The sequence below is a fragment of the Cupressus sempervirens genome, chromosome 3, assembly GCF_028749045.1.
Source record: "Cupressus sempervirens isolate cs-2001-9-10 chromosome 3, ASM2874904v1, whole genome shotgun sequence".
Lineage (NCBI taxonomy): Eukaryota > Viridiplantae > Streptophyta > Pinopsida > Cupressales > Cupressaceae > Cupressus > Cupressus sempervirens.
Window position 1 is genome coordinate 835,700,970 of NC_143120.1, and position 10,224 is coordinate 835,711,193.

The following is a 10,224-nucleotide window of genomic DNA, read 5'->3' on the forward strand; positions in this document are numbered from 1 at the left end:
CAAGTTGAATTTTCTAAAGACTATTTAGATAAACTAAATAATCAAGTGGAATATAAATTACATAGCTTAAATATATTATAATATTTCATATTGGATTTGTTTTGGAACCTATAAACCCAATGCTAAAAAAAATATGTGCCAAGTGTCGAAGCTTTAAACACCAAAAAGAGCACATGAAAAACTATTACTTGAGAACATAGGACAACATCTAGATTTTCAAAAATTTCTTAAGATAAATTTGCTTACATCATGGCTAAGACTAGAGACTCTTTTTAGTGCATCTTATGAGTAAAATTCACTCAAAAGATTTTCAAAATCACATTTTAATATTTTTTAACAAAGGGAGACAATCCACATATATGCTTTATATTTTCAATTCACGTGAAAAAAGAGCAATTAGCTAGTTGAACTTTGATGAATTTTAGTTCATCTTCAATGAGATACTTGTGATATAAAACTTCTAGGGTAATAATGTTGATAACTTTTAGACTTTCATATTTGTGCACTCATTTTGTTCAACCTTTTAGTAAAAAAGTTATATTTCCATTTAAAATTGAGGAAGGAAGTTGTACCACCTTAAATCGAAAGCAATTCAATTTATGATCTTTTAGCTTCTCTTTTGCGTGTTTACATGGCATGCACTTGGAGCACACATTGTCCTCTTTCTTTTCCTCTCTCCTAGGAAGAATTGAGGGAGGACCTTTTACATCTTCCTTGATTTCCCTTTTTATCACTCATTGGCTAAAGAAGAATCTAATTTGTATTTATCCTCCTATTTCTAGGCGCCATTTCTCAAATCTAGTCTTAGTTTATCGATCCATGATGCACATTACACTTGGACCCTCTATAGCTCTAAAAGCCCAAACTCTAGCCTCCTGGGGATTAAGTTGCCTAGGTTGTTCTCTTTCAAAATAGGTTGACCTCTTCCAAAATAGGTTAACTCCTAGTGGTCAGGCAATTTTGGTCTCGATATTATTTAAAATTTCAATTAATTCCCATTCATTGCAGCCTACTCCCGTGGGGGTAGTTTTCAAAATTAACTATACAATGATATCAAATGCCTCATTTTCACATGATGAAAGCAAGATAAAAGCATGCGTGGATACCCCAATCTAACATAGAGAAATTGCAAGGTAGAAGCTAAGGGATGATACTACACAAGGGTCTTCCAAATTATTCCCTAAACTGCAACTTTGGTCTCCACCAAGTTAAATAGAAACTCCAATTAATTTAGAACCCATCAATAATATTAGCATCATTTTCCAAATCTAGGTATTTTCTTAAAATCTATACAACACCTTAAGATTACACAATATATTTAAACATATAAAGGGGTAAAAAAAATATTAACTAAAAAATTGATGCATATAATTTATCATGAAAGTGAGGAGTTTAAGATTTTGGTTGTGTATTGGGAGAGGGTGAGAAGAAAGGAATTTAGGGAAATATTTTTTTTAAATAAATAGACTCTTTGATATGCCACAAATTTGTGTGCTATGATTTAGGTTCACTAAGTGAAGCCCCATGATTTGGATTTTCCACGTGTATAAATCTATTTGTCATAACTTGTGTTCCTTTTTCTTTCATTTATCCATCGTTGTATATAAATTTATGGAAGTAATTATATTTAATGTGGTATATTTATTACCCCCTTCCACCCCTCTTTTCATCTATTATTGTTCAAATAAGAAGTCGCCTCAAGGGGGTAGGAATATTTGAAGAAGATGAGTATCGTTTAAAAATAGATTAGATAAAAATGAGATAGTTAGGGATGAATGAAACATACATATATGGGCAGATTTAATTTTAATGGATTCATATTTATAAATTAGATGTCAAAGGATAAATATATCAATTATGGAATGGAAGGGAGAGATATACAAATAAAAAATGAATGAACAATGATAATGATATATGAGAAAAGGGTGATTATGATATAGATGGCGATGTACCATGGATGATGAAAGGATGTCAAAGTGCAATGTGGTTAAAATCCTTGACAAAATAGAAATACAACATAGCTAACACTCAAAATAGAGTTGCGGGTTTTAAAAAACCATAATTTACATGTACTTGGAGTGTATTGAAGGTCATGAGTGGGGTACAATAATCATAGGACATTATAGGTAACCATAATTTAAATGTGCATAATGTATGATCCATAGCATATAATTTAGGAGGAAATATCCATAATAGATGAGGTCACTAAATGTTTTTATGATGTTGGTGAGATGAAAATGGCATGTGACTCTATTGAGAGATTTCAAATGATAGAGAAAAGGACAAAGAGAAATTTGGCTTATTCAGATTCTAGTCAATTAAAGCACAAGGTAATTTAGTATTATGATTATTCATGTATTATGTCATTTGACTAATCATTTTGTTGGTTAAATTTGTAAACAATGACACCTAAAATATTTTCCCATGTCACAAGTTTTCTACAAAAGGACATGATCTAGTAGAGGAGGGCATCAAAGATGGATTTTTGTTAGGACTCCTTATAAATGAAAATGAAGATGGTCATTCTGTAAGGTGGGAATCTATGAATCCATATAAGGGGGTCCATAGAAAACACAAAAAAATGTTAGAATCGAAAGGAATAATAAGGATAATAGGGTAAGTCATATCTTGTGGGTCTATGATATTCTATATTTTCCTCATTCATTTATAGTCAATGATGTTCACCATTTTTAATGGGTAATGTATCTTACTCTATAAGGAAATATTGGCAATGAGGGTTGCGCAAGAGATAATATATAATAAGTTGTTATCTAACTTTTGTAATTAGATACATGTACAATGCATGTATATACTATCTTGTACACATAGTGAATAGCGTCATTGATAATGTATTTTTTTCTCATTCTCATGTATATAGAATATTAGGTCAACAATGATGGTTTCAACGTGCACAATCATCCCACAATGTGGCCCCAAGTAAATATTTCTCTATTGTGTTATGCATTATGTGTTAAGAGTACAAATTAAATTTGATGTAGACATACCACATATTGATTTTTCTGTTGCAATACATTCCCATTCAATATGATATTGAGAGAAGGAGAATTACATTAGAACTTGAATCAGTCAACTACTAAGAATGTTTCAACATTCTTGATCGTAAGATGAATACTCTGTAGCATTCAATACTTTGGTCAATGTAATGACCTGCAGCAATGTACTCAACAAACTTATTACAAGGATCTTCCAAATTATTTTTTGGACTACAGCCTTAGCCTCCAACAAGTTAAATAGAAACTCTTGTCAATGAAGAACATGCCAATTACTATTAGCATCATTTGTCATATCTAGAGTTGTTCTCATGAAAGTAGGGAGTTTCAAATTTGATTTATGTATTGGGATGGGGTGAAAAGAAATAAATTTAGGGAAAGACTTTTTTAATATATATATATATATATATATACCACAAATGTGTGTTTATGATTAAGGATCACTAAATGAAGCCCCCATTATTCAGGCTTTTCAGGCATAAATCTATGTGTCATGAGTTTTGTTCCTTTTTATTTTATTTAGTTATCTTTGTATATGAATCAATAGAATAAATTAATGGTCATAATTATATTTAGTGGATTATGTTTATTCATGTCTCCCTCCTCTTAGTGCATCCAATAGTGTTTGGGAAGTCACCTCAGATTGATACCCATATAATTTTAAGAAGATGAGTATCCTTTCAAAATAAATTAGATAAAGATGAGATGGTTAGGGATGAATGGAACATATATATTTGTATATATTTCATGATAAATTAAGGGATTGATCATTATAGATTAGATGTTAAAGGATAAACATATCGATTATGAATGAAGGCGAAAGATATACAAATTACAAATGAATGAACAATGATAATGAGGTATGGAAAGAGGTGACAATGACATAGATGATGATGTACCATGCATGATGAAGGGATGTCCATGTGCCACACTAATGTCCAACTACAATGTGGTTAATAACCTTGAAAATATAGGAACACAACTTAGGCACACACTAATACACAAAATAGAGCTAAATAAACAAAACAAAAAAATACGCGTACCAAGAGTGTGTCAAAGGTCAATATTTGGGTACAATAATCATAGGAAATTATAGGTAATAACATTAAAATGTGAATAATTTATGATGTTAAAATTATAAGGTATGCAAATTTTCACATTACTTATAAGAGGAGTGAAATATATATATATTGGTGTCATATAAATTATGATTAGAAAATGGTATTCTACCTATAAAGGGATTTAGAGAAATGTATAATTATGATCTATATTGTGCCAATTTGGCTAACATTTCCTCTAACTTTTCACATATTTTAAAATAAATTTGAGTGGTTAATGATATTTCAAAAGGGAGAAAGTTATAGTAGATCATAGATACACCCTCCAACCAAAAGCACCCAAAAGAAAAAGGTGAATAGATGAAGATAACCAACCTTCCTCATGTGAATTTTCTAGAATAACCATATATGTCTAAATTCATTTGAATATACTATATTAATGTATTCATACTTCCACATAAATGATCTCTTGGTGAAATTATTGGTTGTCTTAGACATGTAATAGTGGAATTGAATGCCTTTAAATATAAAATAGAAACAAATTTCATAAAATATATTCTCATCATCTTACTTTTTAATAAAGGTAATGTTTAATAGCTTTAGTCAATTTTTCAAAAAAAAATCATTAAAAAGGTTTTTTTTAAATAGTATCATTTGAGATCAAAAAATAATATGTAATACTTGAGGGTATGTGTAAGATCATGGTGTATCAAAAAGTGGCGATTTGAAAAATATGTAGTTTTGAAATACCTCGATGCATTTCAAAATCTATTCCAACATTTTCCCCACCCATCCTAATACCAAATAAAAAAATGAATACCTTTATAAGGCCTAGTATATCTGTGGATACCAACCCTACATGATCAACTTTAAAAATGTCTTGAAAACATGATTTTGGCCTACTGTTGTGCTTTTCTTTACTTCAAACATGTATCTGATGACTTATTTTTAACCCAAATTTGATGAAATGAAAAGGGTTTCTTAAGAATGTTCTTAGCTTTCCATAAATGTAATGTCTATCAAATTCTGAGTTCAATAAATAATTATTACTTATTTTCTAATGGAGTTACATATAAGTGTTGATTGACACACTAATTGAAAAACAACTATAACTTTCAAACAGTACAACTTTTTTGAAATTCAAAAGATGCATCACATTCTATTCTTCTTATACTATAAGGAAAAGAAAAGAAAAAATAAATTTTGCAAAGTTTTGAATTAGTTAAGGTGGTTAGACACGAGAGTTTTTTATTCTGAAAATACTATAGTAGAAAATTCATAATTAATTAATTATTTAGAATAAAAATACCCCAAAATATATGTCACATCCGTGCATGAGTCTAATTCTAAAATAATATTAAAAAATATTATCATTTAATTTTGATTAAGGTGGTCAGACATATGTCTACTTCTTATATTTGTCCTAAAAAAATTGTACTATTGCATTAAAATTCAAAATTTTGACCAATCAATTTTTTTTTTCAAATAAGACCTAGTATTTTAGAACTAAATTCAGTTTCCTTGAAATTCTTTACTCTCAACTTTTTTTATAGAAATTTCCTAACAAGTTGAAAATTGCACATCAAGTTGACATAACCCTAATTTGCTAATTTTTCATTGCTACTTAAAGGCATAGTTTTGTTGGCCATGATCCTACAAATACCCTTGACTAATATTTAAATTTATATCATGGTGATGAAAGGCCACAATATCACCATCTCAACTAAGTTTGCAAACTCATAGAACAAGAGTCGAGTGAAGCTAGGGAGTATCAAATTCGTGGTGATGTCAGAGCTGATTGGTGAAGCAATGGGCCTAGATTGTGCTGGTGTTCAAATTGAAAGAAAAGGTACATTGGATTATAGCAAATTTAGGCATAAAATCTTCAAGAAGGAATGGAAGAACCAATTAGAGTCAATTCTAAAAATGGGTATGATAGGCTCTCCCTTCCTAGTCCCTTTGGAGCCATTTGTTACTAGTTAATCAAGTATTTCACTCTTGAAGTTGGTATATGACCTATCATGGCTACCATTTTCCTTTGTTTAACATGTTAAGACATGGAGAAAAAGTGAACATCGTGTTCTTCCTGTATTCCTCTCTGGTCAACAACATCATCCTGGGAGAAAACACTCATATTCACCAAGGGCTCCTTTTTGTCCTTTACCATCATGTCTGTGCTCGCCATCTAGGGTTTGGTAGATGTCTCCTACACATTGAAAACCCTACTACTCCTAAAGGGCCTAAGTCCTCGGTGGTTATTGAATAAATATGCTTGAAAAAATCCCCTCTAGAGCCTGTTAGGATTAACCACAAATAGAAATAATAATTACATGCAAATATAACCAATATCAAAAAATAATAAATAGCACAGAAGAGAACACAAGACACAAGAACTTAACGCGGTTCACCTAATCCCAGGGCTACGTCCACCAACAACAAGTCCAATATTATTATTATTTGGTGATTACAGTCTATAATCCCTTACAACTCAATATTGTCGCAAGAAGCTACAATATCATCATACATTATGAAATCCCTAACCCTAAGCCATTTTATACAAGCTTTTTCTACTTATAAAATTAGGGTTGGAATAAGTCATCCAATAGAAAAATAGTAGCCAATACCTTTTACAATAGTGAATCATTTTTGGCTTCTAGGGTGCAACCTCCAAAAAACCCCGCAAGGGCATTGCTCCTCAATCCAACCCTGTACTACAATAGGGAGTGCACCTAAGGTGATGCCCCAGGACCCCACAAGGGGTGCTACCCCTAAACCCCCTTAGAAAAAATCTAGGGGGAACTGCACTGAATAAACCTCTAAGTCTTATTAGGCTCCACATCACAACAATCTCCCACTTGGATACTGATCAAACTCCACAACAATAACCTCCCACTTTGAGACTAATCATAGCACCACTAGACTTGTAGCTCCAATTGGAATATCAAACCACCCTAGACTCTACTCTAAGTCTTTTATTATGTTCGGTCTAGAAGATCAACTGAAGCTAAAAAGGAGTTCAGCTTCTCCCTTATTACTTCCTTGGTAAACATATATGTTGGATTATCATCTATATGTATCATCCAAAATTGACCGAATAAAATGGTATCGCAATTGTATTTGTTTTGTCTTTGAATGTAGAGTAGAATTCTTTGCAAGATGAATGTCACTCTTGCTATTTGTGAACAAATAAGTATCCCTCTATGGGTGTCCCAATTCTTCCTTGAAGAACTAAATCCACATCATCTCCTTGGCTTCCTTTATATAGCAATATACTCTACCTCTATAATGGATAAAGCATTCACCTTCTATAACCAAGAAACCTAACTCATTGTTGCCCCGCCAATAGTAAATACATAACATGTAGTACTCCACCTGGTATCAGTATCCCCTACCAAATCTTATTCAACATAGCCCTATAAATCAGTAGTAGAGTTCTCAAAATGTAAACACTTACTAGATGTTCCTCTCAAATATCTAAGAATCCATTTGAATGCATTCCAATGCTCAATCCCAGGATGACTCATATACTTGCTAACAACTCCCACTACATGTGCAATATCTAGCCACATATATACCATGGCATACATTAAGCTCCCTTCAGTTTAAGAATAAGGTACCTTGGACATGTTAGCCTCCTCTTTTGGTGTCTTTGGACACATCTCCTTAGTCAATTTTAAATGACCAGGTAAAGGTGTGCTGACAACTTTAGCATTCTCCATAGAGAAACATTGCAACACCTTTGCAATATAATCAGCCTAAGATAATGTCAATTTTTTTGTGCTTTCTATCTCTGCAAGTTTTCATACCAAAGATTTGCTTTTCTGCCCCCAAATCCTTCATAACAAATGAATGTGCTAACTATTATTTTAACCCTTTAATGTGATCCATGTTAGACCAAGCTACAAGAATATCATCAACATATAAACATAAAATAATGTAGTTGTCATCATCCAACCTCTTAAATTAAATACAATGATCTAAATGGCACCTACTATATCCATGCTCATGTATAAAACTATCAAATTTTAGACACTATTGCTGAGGTGCTTGCTTCAAGCCATATAAACTTTTCTGCAATCTTCACACCAAGTTCTCCTTACCTTTGACCTAAAATCCTTATGGTTGTGCCATATATATCTTTTCATTCAAATCACCATGAAGAAAGGTTGTTTTAACATCAAGTTGGTCCAAATTCAAATCTTTAGTAGCCACAATACTTAAACTAGTATGAATACAAGTCATTTTATCAACAAGAGAAAATATATCTCATACAAATCAATACCCTTTTCTATGAAAATAATTTTACAACTAACCTAGCTTGAAATATTCTCTTACCTCCATCTTCTTCTTTAAACCTATAAACCCATTTATTCTATAAAACCCTTTTACGTGCAGGTAACTTGCATAAATCCCAAGTCTAGTTTTTCAGCAAGGAGTCCATTTCTTCTATCATCACAAACTCCCACTAAATCTTAGTATCCACCTATATAGCTTCATGATAACATTCAGGTTCACCAGTGTTGGTTAATAGTTTGTCTTCCTTGAACTTTGGTTTATACCTTGACTCTTAATGTGCCCAATGTAGTGAAATTCAAAGTAGTTAGCAATAAAATGGGTCAATGTAGGTGTTCTATCAAGGACCCTTGAATGAAAGGTACAACTCCCTTGTGTGCAAAGATTTGCAATGAATATTTTTTTTAGTATATCAAAAATATCTAGGGGTATGCTCTTAACTAGAGAGTAGAAGAGGTATGACTAGATTTCCCAACGCTTAAAGGAATCCAGGTAGATTTCAGATGATGACTTGCAACCTCTATAGCTATGAATGCATATGAGTCAATTATAAGCTCTTTCAACACCTAAATGCAGCATATTTAATCTATTGAATGTAAAATTTAGTAATGCATGACTACCTAACAATGCATAAAATATAAGGAGAGGATATTTGACTAACTAAGAAATACTCAAATTGTCCAAGTTACTGAGATTCCACAACAACTATTTTCTTCCTACTTAGCACCTAATAATAACCAAATCCCAAAGTTCTCATACAACCATGAAAATGCACATGAAACTAACTTGCATGGAACAAAAAAATAACAAAATACTATGAATGATGGTGATAAGTCATATAACCACTGAAAGGAAAGCAACAAAAACTAGTTTGTCTTCAATCCCATGGTTTCCATTAACAACACGGTTCATTCCAAAGACCATACAAGAGCTAAAACTAAACCAACATGAATGACAAAATTAAAATATGGACATAGAGTCTCACACAATAGTCTTAGCTAAAGGGGTTTTCCCAAATCCTAATTTTGTCGATCTTATTTACTTCTCAAAAAGTTACATTTATAAGCTCTTTAGAACTAGCCATTTATATTTCATGATTACCACATAGAGCACTTGAATGGCTCAGGAATCATCAGTCATTAGTTACAATTCAATGCATCAGAGAAAGAAAGTAGAAATGGTCAAAAACCCTCAAAACCCTAATAGTTTGGCATCATTACATGGTTTTGGTAACATTCCTGACTCTGGATTTGATAGCCTGATATTCCTTATTAACCTCTGGCATGCTCTATGGCTTTTGTAGTTCATATCATTCTAGAATGTGCTTGAAATGCTTCATTTTCCCTTACCAGATCAGAAAAACCCTTTGTGTCACCTTTTCCATTTCATATTTCTAGCAATTTCTCTGAGTTTAAATCTTTCTCGTCGATGTACCATCTTTAGTTATCAAATCGATGATCGGGATTGGTCTTTGTGCTTTGACTGGGCCTTTAGCTTTATCCTTCCTTTGCTAAGGAAATGGATGACCAAGATTAATCCAGGTCAACAATCGTGATTGAGTCTTCGTACTTTGACTGGATACTATATGTTAATAAGTTGGGTCTACATCACCATGCGGCATTACTCTATTTTCTCTAGGTCCACGCATTTATCTTCTCAATTGTTTCACGACTGTCGTTGATTTCCTCAAAACCTACAACCAGAATCACGCGAGCTCTTTTCTTTTATAATCTGAATCTACAGTTTCTATTTACAAGTCAATTTTGATCCTTTTAATTTTTAGCCTGAAATGGATTTAAGTGTGGACAAGTGTCACTATTCCGGAGACTTTCTCCAAAAAAATTTATCCTTCAACATTCTAT